The 14,087-nt window shown below is 39.6% G+C and overlaps 1 pseudogene; it reads right to left on the bottom strand.

Annotated features, from left to right (window-relative positions):
• Positions 1-2,603: 2,603 nt before the first annotated feature.
• LOC129676774 (histone H2A.Z-like) lies at positions 2,604-2,991 on the bottom strand (annotated as a pseudogene).
• Between the last annotated feature and the right edge of the window lie 11,096 nt (positions 2,992-14,087).

Below are 14,087 nucleotides of genomic sequence, written 5' to 3'. Positions count from 1 at the left end.
TGTACATTCCTTCTGGTATTCAGACCTATTTGGGCTCCAGGAATTTTTTCCTTGGACTCCACTGGTAGATCCACAGGACAGGAGTTTCAGTGTTGATAACATGGTCCCTAGAATCCTTAAATTGCCTATAGCTGGGGTGTGGATGGGAGGGATCTGATGTCTGGTTGCTAGTGTAGAGGTACCCTGGATCTGGGGCTCTGCATGCACTCATTTAAAGCTGCACTCACTTGCTTGCAGGCCTAATAAAAAAGCACAGGGCTTCCCCCTGTTTTCTACTCTCAGATTTTGGCTCGCAGGGGCAAATGAGAATGTAGAAGATTTTTCAGCTCAGTGGTATTCACTATTTGGCCACTGAGCAGGAACACCTGTACTTTCAGCAGCTGCCTCTGCTGTCTCAGTCATGGAACACGGAGGCTCCGGCTTGGGCTAGCCACTCCCTGCTCCACTGCTGTTGCAGACCTGGCAGGCCCTTGGCAGCGGCAATTCCAGGCCTTTGAGGCCTATACAGCCGCCCGTGCAGCCACAGTCCTGGGAGGCCTTTACAGCTGTCCATGGATCTGGGTGGCCCTTACTGCCACTGCCTCTGCAGTCTCAGTCACTGAGCATGGAGGATGGTGCTTAGGTCAACCACAGCCTTCTTTGCCAAGCCAGGAAGCTCATGCTTGGGGGAAGGGGAAGTTCAGGGGTGTTGACAATTCACCACTCTCAGTCCCCAGAGACATTCACAGGTGACCTGGATCCAAACTGTCCCAGCTCATGGGTTGCCCTCTTTCCTAGGAAGCCTCAATGTCGGTGTTCTAGCTTTAGCTGCCCCTCCCTTCACCAATTTCAGAGTTTCAGATTCTGTGCCCCTCAGATATGGTGTGTGCTGATCACAGCCATCTTGGACGCCCCATCCCTCCTCTCTTATATGATTGAATTTTTGCTTGCTTCCTCTTTGATCAAACCAAAGGTTATTGCAAAACATGGCTAGACAGATATGGAGGCTGCCCATACTGGTCTTGCCAGATCCATGTACCAGCAAAGAAGAAGCTCCTTCACCTGTATAAAAAGATTTTACTTCTACATCTGAGATCCTGTGTAACTTCGCTGTACAATCGTAACAAAATCTCCAAGGTTTTAAACACATTTCTAATAGACAACTCCAATCCAGTTCACATTCAATTCTTCACTGATATAGGTCCTTCTCTAAAGCCAAGCTTGGTGGCACATACCTTAAATCTAAGTACTCAGGAGGCTGAGGCAAGAGGATCTTGAATTCAAGGCTAGCCTGGCTCATAAGGCTTTGATGTCAACGTGGGCAACATGTCTCTGAAAGAAAAGCAAGGAAAGCTAGATGGCTCAGTGGGCAGAAGCACTTGCCATACCAAGCATGACAACCAGAGTTCAATCCTTGGATCCTACCTAAAGGTGAAAAGAGAGACCTGACAACACAAATCTTTCCTCTGACCATGAAATGCACATTACAGTATGACATCCCCTACAGTAATAATTTTAAAACCAAAGCAAAGAACGACAGGAACCCAAATCCTTCTCAGTCTTTTTGTTTGCATGGGTTGTTGTTAGACTTTCCCAACAAATTCAGAAGTCAGAAACTGAGAGAATTTCTGATCACACTGATAAAGATGAATCTTTTTGGCTCAATCTAATGGTTGTAATGTTACGTCTTCTGGAAACACCCTCAACAGGCACATCCAGAAATAGTGTTTCTAAATGTTCAGAGTATCCTTAACCTACTCGAGTCAACATACAATCAACCACAACAGAGGAAACATTTTAAATACATGGAAATGTAAATGGCTCTTAACCACTGAGAAAAGATTGGAGTCTGGAAGTAAAAGCACAGTGCTTTATCTCAAAATTGCAGCCACTTGTAAAAGACCTGTCATGCCTGCCCATTTTCTGTAGCTGTAAAAGTGTTTGCTTCTGGAGTTTCCCACACCTCAACTTCACTCACATAGTTTAAGTTCTCACTCATGGCCTTCAGTCAAGTAGGCTATGATTTGAATCCACCAATGACAAAAGAAGTCAGAAATGATGGTGACTAGCCTAGTCCAAGACATTGTGGACCATGATTTCAGGTTTCCAGAAGTTACTATCCTGAATCCTGCTATAGGGAATGCATTTTTTTAATTACCCATTCAATCGCAGATGTGTGTTCTATGTGTAGCTTTTCCCATTCCTGTTTTCCCATAAAAAAGAGAAATCTCTCTCTCTCTCTCTACACACACACACACACACACACACACACACACACACACACACACACATATGAAATAATGTCTGTACAAAACCAAATATTTCTTACTATAACTTCTGAATCACAACTAAAATCCAAACAGTTTTTTAAAAATAGTCAAGTCAATAAAAAACCCACTACTTCAGAATCAATAGCTTCTTTAAAGCCACAGTAACATTTATATATGGTTAAGACTTGAATGCAGAAATTTGGTTGGTTGGAAGGCTAATTAAGCTTCCAACTTGCTCAAATAGAATTACAGAAAGGCAAAACTGTGTTTTTCACAGAGATACAGTCCACTGGAATCACCAAAACTGAACAGCTGTTAACAATATTCCTGAGATAATAAGGAATCCAGGCATCCTTAGAAGGTCTTCTGTTGTCCTTTCTTCCCAATCAGAAATTTGTGGATGTGTAGGATGACACCGCCACCAGCAATTGTAGCTTTGATCAGAGAGTCCAACTCTTCATCTCCATGAATAACAAGTTGAATGCGACAGGGGTGATACTGTTTACCTTTTAGTCTTTAGATGTATTTCCTGCCAATTCAAGTACCTCTGCACTGAGGTACTTCAGGATGGCTGCACTGTACACAGCACTGGTCATGCCCACACGTCCATGGCTGGTTGTCCTAGATTTCAGGTGTCGATGACTGTGGAATGAATGTTGCCTGAGCAAGCCAGCTCAGTGGAATGGGAAACCGCCTTTCTCTTGGCCTTTCCCGAGTCCTTTCCAGCCTTATCACCAGCCATCTCGGACCGTGCTGAAGCTTGAATAAGCAAGAGACAAGGCCAGCGAGATCCTAGTGCCCATTCCTCTGTTGTACAAGGATTCAAACTTGTAATTTATATTTAAAAACAATAAGATGACATATGTCTTTTTTTTATTTTCACCTGTCTTAGGGTTTTATTACTGTGAAGAGATATGCCCAAGCAACTTTTTTTTTTTATAGGCCAGGCTGGCCTCAAATTTACAGAGATCCCCCTTGCCTTTGTTTCCCTGAGTGCTGGGATTATAGGCCTGTGCCACCATGCCTAGTTGTTTTTGTTTGTTTGTTTCTCCAAGGTAACTCTTGTAAAGGAAAACATTTAATTGGGTCTGGCTTACAGTTTCAGAGGCTTACTATGTTATTATTATGGTGGGAAACATGGCAGCATGCTGGCCAGCATGGTGCTGGAGGGGGCTTGAGATGTTTCTGAGAGATCTACATCTAGATCCACAGGCAGCAGAAGGGTCCTATGTGACTGGCTGTAGCTTGAGCTAAGAGACCTTATAACCTCAAAGCCAGCCTCCACAGTGACACACTTCCTCCAACAAGGCTACACCCTAACAAGACCACACCTCCTAATAGTGCAATTCCAGTGGTCAAGCATTCAGACACCTTATTCTATAGGGGCCATACCTATTCAAATCACCACATCATCTGATAAAATGTACAACCAAAAATTTGCTAACATCCTGCCATGTCTGGGTATGAGGAAACAGGTACTTTTTTCTATTACTGGTGCAGTTGTAATTTGGTTCTATATCCAAATATGGACAGCATATTAACAACATTTGGCAGATTGCAAATACACAGTTTCCATTTCAGAATCTGACTTCTAGGAATCCATCCTGTTAATGTACCCATGTGTATAAACTGACATATCAGAAAGTCTGTAATAAAAAGAAACTGTGCCCAACCCATGGGACTTTCAATAAAATATTACTTAAATAATCCTTGTCTTGGTTTGCTCTCTGTGGCTGTGATAGAGATCTTGAACAAAAGAAACTTCAGTAGGAAGGCATTTGTTTGGCTTACATATCTTGAGTCATGGTCCATTGAGCAAAGCCAGTGGAATTCAAGGAATTCAAGGCTAGAACCTGGAGGCAGAAAACTGGAGCAGAATCCAGGCAGAAATGCTTCTTATTGGCTTGCTCTTTATAGCTTGCTCAGTTTGTTTCCTTATGTACCCCAGGACCACCTGCCAAAGGATGTCACTACCTATAGTAGGTTGGGCACTTCCACATCAATCATTAATCAATAAATTTTCCATAGGCTTGTTTACAGACCAATCTGATTAAGGCATTGTCTCAATTGAGATTCCCTGGCTGACTCTATCTTGTGTTGAATTGACAAAAACCAACCAGAACAATCCTGTATTGAAATATTGAAATACTAACCAGGTGTGGTGGTGCATGCCTTTGATCCCAGCCCTGAGGGAGGCAGAGGCAGGTGGATCTCTGTGAGTTTGAGGCCAGTCTGGTCTACAAAGTGAGCCCAGGACAACCAGGGCTACACAAAGAAACCCTGTCTCAAAAAACCAGAAAAAAATAGAAAGAAATACTATGAAGCAATAAACATAATGAAGAACCTCTTTATATATTAATATAAAGTTAGCTCCAGTATACTAGCATATATTGTTAAATTAAAATGCCAAGAATTAGTGTCTTGATACAGTTACCATTTTGTATAACTGTATCATTTTATGAATAATCATAAATAATCTCTTTAAAGATATTATTAACATTTTTTGAAAGTGGGGAAAGGAACCTAGCGGGTGGAGCATAGCAATGTGAAGCACACTTTTCACTATATTGTTTTTTATGCTTCAATTTTTAATAATGTGATTGAATTAACTATGCAAAATAATACATCTATTTTATTATTTTTATTTCTGATGCTTGGATTAAACCCAGGAATCACCATTCAAAGGACACACTGACCACCAAACTGTACTCAGAGATCATCAAAAATATATAAATTAGGTCTGGGGAGATAACTCAGTCGGTAAAGTACCTACTGTGTATGAAAAACTGAGTTGCAGTACCTGGTATCTCCATAAAAACCCAGATGTAGTCATGCACATCTATAAACCTAGCAAGGTTGGGAGGAGGCAGGTGGCTCCCTGGAGATCATTAGTCAATAGGTGAGCATGGGGTTCAATGAGAGACTCTTGTTTCAGATAATAAAGGATCCAGGATCCATCTATCCCTACTCACCACGTGCTGGGATTAAAGGAGAAAGACAGCATGTTAGGGCATTAAAGCAGTTTTTTTTTTAAATTTTTTATTTAACTTTTATTAATTACACTTTATTCACTTTGTATCCCCCCATAAGTTAGCATTAAGTTAGTATGTAGAAAGTACACGCCATAAGAAAAAAGAAAGGTACCTAGATTCAGGAATAGATTTCTACTGAACAATTTTGATGAAATATTGGAGAAGCTGATGATGAAAATAGGGCCACATTCTGGCAGACTTAAATAATTTAATCAAGGACTGGCAAGGTGAAGGGTTACTAGACAACAAGCATGTGCTGCTCAGGCCTGATGACCTTAGGTGTATCCCTAATGTCCCAAGATAGAAGGAAAGAACTGATTCCAAAAAATTGTTCTTTGACTTCTCTGTATATATGTATGCAATTCATACATATATATCAATAATAAATACATAAAATAATATTAAAAATAATTTAAGGAGAAAATATACCATTCAAAGTGAGAAGTTGTGATGAAATCATAAATACAAAATTACACTAATAAATTTTGAAAAAGAAACATAGTCACATAACTTTTGTTTGTGTATTACATAATTATTTTATTGGTAACTTATTACTGTGTCTAATTCATAAATTAAACATCATAGGGTATGTGTGACTATCATAGGTTCATGTGTGTATTATAAAACAACTATATATTTAAAACTTTATAATATGTAATGTATAATATATAATATAATATATTGTATATTATATAATTTAAGCTATATATACATAATGTATTTAAATATATAATATATGTGCATTTAAATATATATACATATATACACATGTATGTGTAATAAATATATATGTCTATATAAAATATACCAAATAGTATATAATATACACAAAATATACCTATATGTGTGTATATGTATTTATAATGGTATTTATATTTATATGTATTTATAATAATACTATATGAAATATCAAGCATCCATTGTTTTAGAGATGTTTTTAAAGAATATGTTTTAGAACATATCTGTGAAGGTAAGGTGGGGCAAACTGTAAATGGAATCATGCAATATGTGATTCTCTGTGCCTGACAACTTACACTTAACATGTGTCCATGTTGTAGTATTTATCATTCAGTCCTTCCTTTCAGTGACTGAATAAAATTCCATTGTACAGATAAATTATATTTGCTTCTCCACACACTGACTGAAGGATGTTTGTTTTTACCTTTCAGTGATGTGATTTTAAATGGCACTGCTATAAGCATTTATGCAAAAGCTTCGTTTGAAACTTTTTGAGATTAATTTACATTATATAAAAGTTCAGGGTTATGTGATAATTTTGTTTATTTGGAAAATTGCTAGATTGTTTTGCATAGCAGCTGTAACATTTCACATTCTCATTAGCGGTGATGGGGATACACCTCAGTAAAAAAATCAACTAACTGTCTGCTGAATCAAACCCAACATTAAAAAACCCAAACCAGGGACTGGAGGGATGGCTTAGAGGCTAGGAGCACTGGCTGCTCTTGAAGCAGACCAAGGAACTTCAATTCCCAGCACCCAAATGGTGGCTGACAATCCTCTGGGGATTGGATTCCTGGGGATCCAGTATGTCTTTTGGCCCCTGCGGGCACCAGGCACACATGTGGTACACAGACAAAATATCATACACATAAAATTAATAAAAAAAACAAACTGAAAACCGAAGTGTTTGTTGTAATAACGAATAATCACAACATTTGAGATATGGCTACAAATTCACAACATTTGAGGATGGCTACAAATTCAAATTCGAATCCAGCCTGGTCTCTACAAGCGAAATAAAACAAGCAACAGCAGCAACAAACGCAAAGCTATTTCGGTCACTATTGGTAAAAGGGTTCTTTTATTATTATTATTATTATTATTATTATTATTATTATTATTATTATTATTATTATTGGTGTGTGTGTATTTGTGTGTCATGGATTTGGTGTGGGGATCAGATTTGCTTTTCTCCATTCACAATAGGTATTCTGAGGATGAAACTCAGGACACCAAGCTTGTAAGGCATGTACTTTTCCCTAATGAGCCATCTGCTAGCCCTTTTGAAGGGGATGTGATCTCTTAACTGTTAATTAAATAATTAGTTAGTTAATTAACTAATTAACTGCTAGAGACCAGCTCCAGCACACAGGGTGAACCAAGGTGGGTAACAGAGTTGTCGAGGACCAGCTGATAGCTGGTGTTTCTATACATTAACTCTTAATCTTTAAGGCTGGTAGCATTGCTATCACTCAAAATAGATACATAAAAGGAGAGTTACAGCAGGCTACTGTTCCTAATATCTAACTAGAAAAGTTTAAAGCAGTGATTTTATTTATATACTCTTTAAGAGTTCAAAGGGGAAGTTTTATCTTTTTCTTAATTCAAATGCTTATTATGTGCTCAAAGCAAGTTTTTTTTAAATTTTTTATTTAACTTTTATTAATTACACTTTATTCATTTTGTATCCCCCCATAAGTCCCTCCCTCCTCCCCTCCCAACCCCACCCTCCCTCCCCATTCTGCATGCATGCCACTCCCCAAATCCACTGATAGGGGAGGTCCTCCTCTTCTTCTTTCTGATCTTAGTCTATCAGTTATCATCAGAAGTGGCTGCATTGTCCTCTTCTGTGGCCTGGTAAGGCTGCTCCCCCCTCAAGGGGGAGGTGATCAAAGAGCAGGCCAATCAGATTATGTCAGAGGCAGTCCCTTTTCCCATTACTATGTAACCCACTTGGACACTGAACTGCCATGGCCTACATCTGTGCAGGGGTTCTAGGTTCTCTCCATGAATAGTCCATGGTTGGAGTATGAGTCTCTGGGAAGTTCCTTGTTTTCTAATTTTCTTGTTCTGTTGCTCTCCTTGTGGAGTTTCTGTCCTCTCCAGCTCTTACTATTTCCCACTTCTTACATAAAATTCCATTCACTCTGCCCGCCAGTTGGCCATCAGACTCAGCATCTGCTTTGACAGTCTGCAGGGCAGAGGCTTTCAGAGGCCCTCTGTGGCAGGTTCCTAGGTTGTTTCCTGTTTTCTTTTTCTTCTGATGTCCATCCTCTTTGCCTTTCAGGATGGGGATTGAGCATTTTAGTTAGGGTCCTCTCTTTTGCTTAGTTTGTGTAGATGTACAGATTTTAGTGGGTTTAACCTATGGTGTATGTTTATATGAGTGAGTATATACCGTGTGTGTCTTTTTGCTTCTGAGACAACTCACTCAGGATGATCCTTTCCAGGTCCCACCATTTATCTGCAAATTTCATGATTTTCTTATTTTTCATTGCTGATTAATACTCCATTGTATAGATGTACAACAGTTTCTGCATCCATTCTTCAGTTGAGGAGCATCTTGGCTGTTTCCAGCTTCTGGCTATTACAAATAAAGCTGCTACAAACATGGTTGAGCAAATGTCCTGCAAATGTCCTTTTTGTGTACTTGAGCCTCTTTTGGATATATGCCTAGGAGTGGTATGGCTGGATGTTGAGGAAGTGCTTTTCCTAGTTGTCTGAGAAAGCACCAGATTGATTTCCAGAGTGGTTGTACAAGTTTACATTCCCACCAGCAGTGGAGGAGGGTTCCCCTTTCTCCACAACCTCTCCAGCATGTGTTGTCACTTGAGTTTTTGATCTTGGCCATTCTGATGGGTATAAGGTGAAATATCAGGGTCGTTTTGATTTCCATTTCCCTAATGGCTAATGAAGTTGAGTATTTCTTTAACTGTTTCTCTGCCATTTGATATTCCTCTACAGAGAGTTCTCTGTTTAGCTCTGTTCCTTATTTTTCAAGTGGATTACTTGGTTTGCTGCTTTTCAGCTTCTTTAGTTCTTTATATATACTGGATATGAGTCTTCTGTCAGATAAAGGGTTGGTGAAGATCCTTTCCCAATCTGTAGGCTGTCGCTTTGTTTTGATGACAGTGTCTTTTGCTTTACAGAACATTTTCAGTTTCATGAAGTCCCATTTATTGATTGTTGCTCTTAGAGCCTGTGCTGTTGGTGTTCTATTCAGGAAGTATTCTTCTGTACCAATGAGTTCTAGGGTATTCTCCACTTTTTTTCTAGCCGATTTAATGTGTCTGGTTTTATGTTGAGGTCTTTGATCCAGTTGGACTTCAGTTTTGTGCAGGGTGATAAGTATGGATCTATATTCATTTTTCTACATGTAGACATCAGGTTGTACCAGCACCATTTGTTGAAGATGCTATCTTTTTTCCATTGTACGGTTTTGGCATCTTTGTCAAAAATCAGGTGTCCATAAGTGCGTGGGTTTACTTCTGGGTCTTCTGTTCGGTTCCATTGATCCACCATTCTGTTTCTATGCCAGTACCATGCAGTTTTTATAACTTTTGCTCTATAGTACAGCTTGAGATCAGGGATGGAGGTACCTCCAGAAGATCTTTTATTGTAGAGGATTGTTTTAGCAATTCTGGGTTTCTTGTTATTCCATACGAAGTTGAGAATTTTTCTTTCCCGGTCTGTAAAGAATTGTGTTGGCAATTTGATGGGAATTGCATTAAATCTGTAGATTGCTTTTGGTAAGATGGCCACTTTTACTATGTTAATTCTGCCAAGCCATGAGCATGGGAGATCTTTCCATCTTCTCATATCTTCTTCTAATTCTTTCTTCAGAGACTTGAAATTTTTTTCATACAAGTCTTTGACTTGCTTGGTTAGGGTTACACCAAGGTACTTTATGTCATTTGTGGCTATTGTGAAGGGTGTTGTTTCCCTAATTTCCCTAATTTCTTTCTCAGCCCTTTTGTCTTTTGTATATAGAAGTGCTACTGATTTTTTTTTTTTGAGTTAATTTTGTATCCGGCCACTTTGCTGAAGTTGTTTATCAGCTGTAGGAGTTCCCTGGTAGAGTTTTTGGGGTTACTCATGTATACTATCATATCATCTGCAAATTCCTTTTTGGTGTGTCTGCTTCTTCTTTTTCTAGGGTTTTTAAGTGAGCCATTAAGTTTTTTGAATGGGCTGTCTCGAATTTCTTCTTGAAGGCACTTAGTGCTATGAACTTTCTTCTTTGCACTGCTTTCATTGTGTCCCACAAGTTTGAGTATGTTGTGTCTTCGTTTTCATTTCTTTCTAGGAAGACTTTAATTTCTTTCTTTATTTCTTCCCTGACCCAGCTGTCATTTAGTAACAAGTTGTTCAGTTTCCATGTGTGTGTAGACTTTTTGTTATTTCTGTTGTTGTTGAGGTCCAGCTTTATTCCATGGTGATCAGACAAGATACAAGGGATTATTTCAATCTTCTTGTATCTGTTGAGGCTTGCTTTGTGACCAACCATATGGTCTATTTTGGAGAAGGTTCCATGAAGTGCTGAGAAGAAGGTAAAATTCTTTTGTGTTTGGGTGTAAAGTTCTGTAGATGTCTGTGAGGTCCATTTGATTCATGACCTCTGTCAGAGTTATAGTTTCTTTGTTTAATTTCTGTTTTGTTGACCTGTCTTTTGTTGAGAGTGGGGTGTTAAAGTCTCCCAATATTAATGTGTGGGGATCGATATATGGTTTAAATTTTATCAATGTTTCTTTTACGAATGTGGGTACTCTTGTATTTGGGGCATAGATGTTTAGGATTGTGATGTCTTCCTGGTGGAATTTTCCCTTGATGAGTATGAAGTATCCCTCCCCATCTCTTTTGATTAATTTTGGTTGAAAGTCTATTTTATCAGATATTAGAATGGCTACTCCTGCTTGCTTCTTGGGTCCATTTGCTTGGAAAGTAGTCTTTCAACCCTTTACCCTCAGGTATTGTCTATCTTTTTGCCTTAGGTGTGTTTCTTGTATGCAACAGATTGCTGGGTTTTGTTTATTTATCCATTCTGTTAATCTGTGTCTTTTTACTGGAGAGTTGAGTCCATTGATGTTGAGAGAGATTAATGACCAGTGGCTGTTAGATCCTTTGATTTTGATGTTGGCTGTGGTCATAAGGTTGTGTGCTTGGTTGCTTTTTGTTTTACTGTAGAAAGGTTAGTTATTTCCTGTGTTTTCTTGAAAGAAGCTAATTTTCTTGGGTTGTATTTTCCCTTCCAGTGTCTTCTGTAATGCTGGGTTTGTGTGTAGGTATTGTTGAAATTTGTTTTTGTCATTGAATATCTTGTTTTCTCCGTGTATGAGGACTGAGAGCTTTGCAGGGTATAGTATCCTGGGCTGACATCTTTGTTCTCTTAGGGTCTACATGATATCTGTTCGTGGCCTTCTGGCTTTCATAGTCTCTGTTGAAAAGTCAGGTGTGATTCTAATGGGTTTGCCATTATATGTTACTTGGCCTTTTCCCCTTGCAGCTTTTAGTATTTTTTCTTTGTGCTGTATACTTACTGTTTTGATTATTATGTGGCGGGAGGATTTTCTTTTCTGGTCAAATTTGTTGGGTGTTCTGTAGGCCTCATGTATCCTTATTGGCCTCTTCTTTAACTTGGGGAAATTTTCTTCTATGATTTTGTTGAAAATATTTTCTGGGCCTTGGAGAAGGGAGTCTTCTTTTTCCTCTATACCTATTACTCTTAGATTTTGTCTTTTCATATTGTCTTGGATTTCTTGGATGGTCTGTGTCAGGAATTTTTTGGATTTAACATTTTCTTTGACAGATACATCGATTTCTTCCATTGTATCTTCTACACCTGAGATTCTTTCTTCCATTTCTTGTAGTCTGTTGGTTATGCTTACCTCTGTAGTTCCTGTTTTCTTCCCTAAATTCTTCCTCTCCATTATTTTCTCCATTTGTGTTTTCTTTAATTTTTCTAGTTCTATCTTCAGGTCTTGAGTTGTTTTGTTCACTTCCTTCACCTGTCTGATTGTATTTTCCTGTTTTTCTTTTAGTTCCTTCAACTCTGTTTCTTTTATTTCTTTTAGTGATTTAATTATTTCTTCTCTGAAGGCTGCAAACTGGCTGCATCTTCCCGTATTTCTTCACGGATGGCCCTAATCTGCTTGTCTTTAACTTCCTCCATTTCTTTATGGATAGCCATGATCTGTTTGGTTTTATCTTCCTCTAATTCTTTACGTATTTTATTTGTTTCCTCTATTATCCTCTTCATCAGCATAGATGTAAGGTCATCTTCTTGATTTTCTATTATGCTGGGTTTTCCAGGGCTGTTCGCCCTTGGATGGCTGGGTTCTGGAGATGCCATATTGCTCTGTCTTTTGTTGGTTGAGCTTTTACGCTGACCTCTACCCATTGGGCTGTTTTAGGTGTTGGCTGTTAGTTTCTGTGCTTCCTGGAGTCCTGAGGTAAGGAGAATGTCCTTGGCCGGAAGATGATTTTTCCTGAAGGAGTCCTCCTCTGCTTTTTGGGTATGGTCACTGTATGGTCAGTGTTTCTCAGGAATTGCCACTGCTCACCTCAGGTGTATAGACCTGAGTAGTAGCTGTGGTCTTTGTTAGGCAGACGGGGCTCTCCTCTCACCCATAGAAGTTCTCAAGACAGCTGCCCCACTGCTGGGTTTCTCGTTATAAATTTAGTGAGCTGCTGCTCACTAAATTTCCAGGTACAGTCCTCTTGAAGAACCTGCTGATTCTCTAGCTGTGGGTTTTCTCCCAACAGGGAAACTCAGTCTGTTATCCTGGGGCACACAGTTCTGTCCGGGAAAGTGAGAATGAGCGCCCAGCAAGTCTCTGGGCCAGAGGCAGAGTGCTCTGCTCTGGGCCTGGAGAATGTGCACCTAGGTTGAGTTGGCGCCTTGGGGCGCCGCTCTGGTCTGGAGGCTGGTAACTGAGGGCTCCACTCTTGTCTGGAGGCTGGGTGCCTCAGTCTGGACCAGAAGCTGTGTGTCCCTGTCTGGGATGGCGGCTGTGGGCACCACTCTAGTCCGGACACTGTGGGTGCAGCCCTCTTGAAGGACAAGGGATTCCCACAGTTTTGTCAGTCTAGCTAGGGATAACTGGTTGATCCTTGGCACAGTATCTGAGGGCTGCTGTAATGGCTCTCTGGCTTTTGTAGGTCTGAGGATGCAGCTGTGTGTCCCAGTGCCCTAGTGGTACTCAATAATGGCGGGTGAGCACAGTGCTCCTGCCTGCAGTAGAAAGCTAGAGCCTAGATTCTGCGTGAATCCAGAAAGCAAGTTTTTTTTTAATGCAAAGGTTATGCAAAGAAACTGGGGCCTGTCTTGCCTTGTAGAGCTAACAATTTATTCTTTGTTTTTATATTCATATGATCTTTCTTATTGTGGTGGATACCTAGGTGAATGTCTCTGCCTTCAAGCTGGAAAAGAGTGTCCTGGTACAATCAATTGTTCTGGCATCCATAATGGTGGATTAGTGACCTGTGAGAACAGGCAAACAAAGCTTTTCTGGGGATAAAGGATTCTGTCTTTCCAATTTTCTGGTTAGTAGGGATTCTTATTTTGTCAGAGGTATAAGGCATGAATTAAAATATGATGATGAGCTGGGTATCTATAATCTTGATATCTGTGCCCTTAAGGGTCTGATGAGCTGGCTACACAATAGCCTGTTTTGTGGATTACAGGGGATGCCAGTGGAGTGTAACGTATTAAAAGTTAAACATCAATTTAAAAAAAATCTTTTGTGGTACAAACAGTGAATAGTTTCTAAACCTCTTGGCATATCCAAATGGCAAAACAGTAAAATAAATGCTGTATCATATCTTTGAAAGCCTCCCCAGATTAGGAGAGGCACAAATAGACGACAATGTACGACTCTGCTGAGTTTCCTGTCTTTAAGACTTTTAAAAGCATTAACTACTGATGTCAGCTCAGTCCACAATGAAGAAGTTTCTTGCATAGGGAAAGATTCTTTATGATGATGAATAATCAAAGCAGCCTGATCTGAAGCTGAACCATGAGTGAAAACATGCACTGTTGTGGAATGCAGTGGCCCAGTTGTGTAAT

This window comes from Psammomys obesus, unplaced genomic scaffold, assembly GCF_907164565.1.
Source record: "Psammomys obesus unplaced genomic scaffold, mPsaObe1.curated_primary_1811, whole genome shotgun sequence".
Taxonomy (NCBI): Eukaryota; Metazoa; Chordata; class Mammalia; order Rodentia; family Muridae; genus Psammomys; species Psammomys obesus.
The sequence above is the reverse complement of the archived record's forward strand: the minus strand, read 5'-3'. Positions and strand labels throughout refer to the sequence as shown.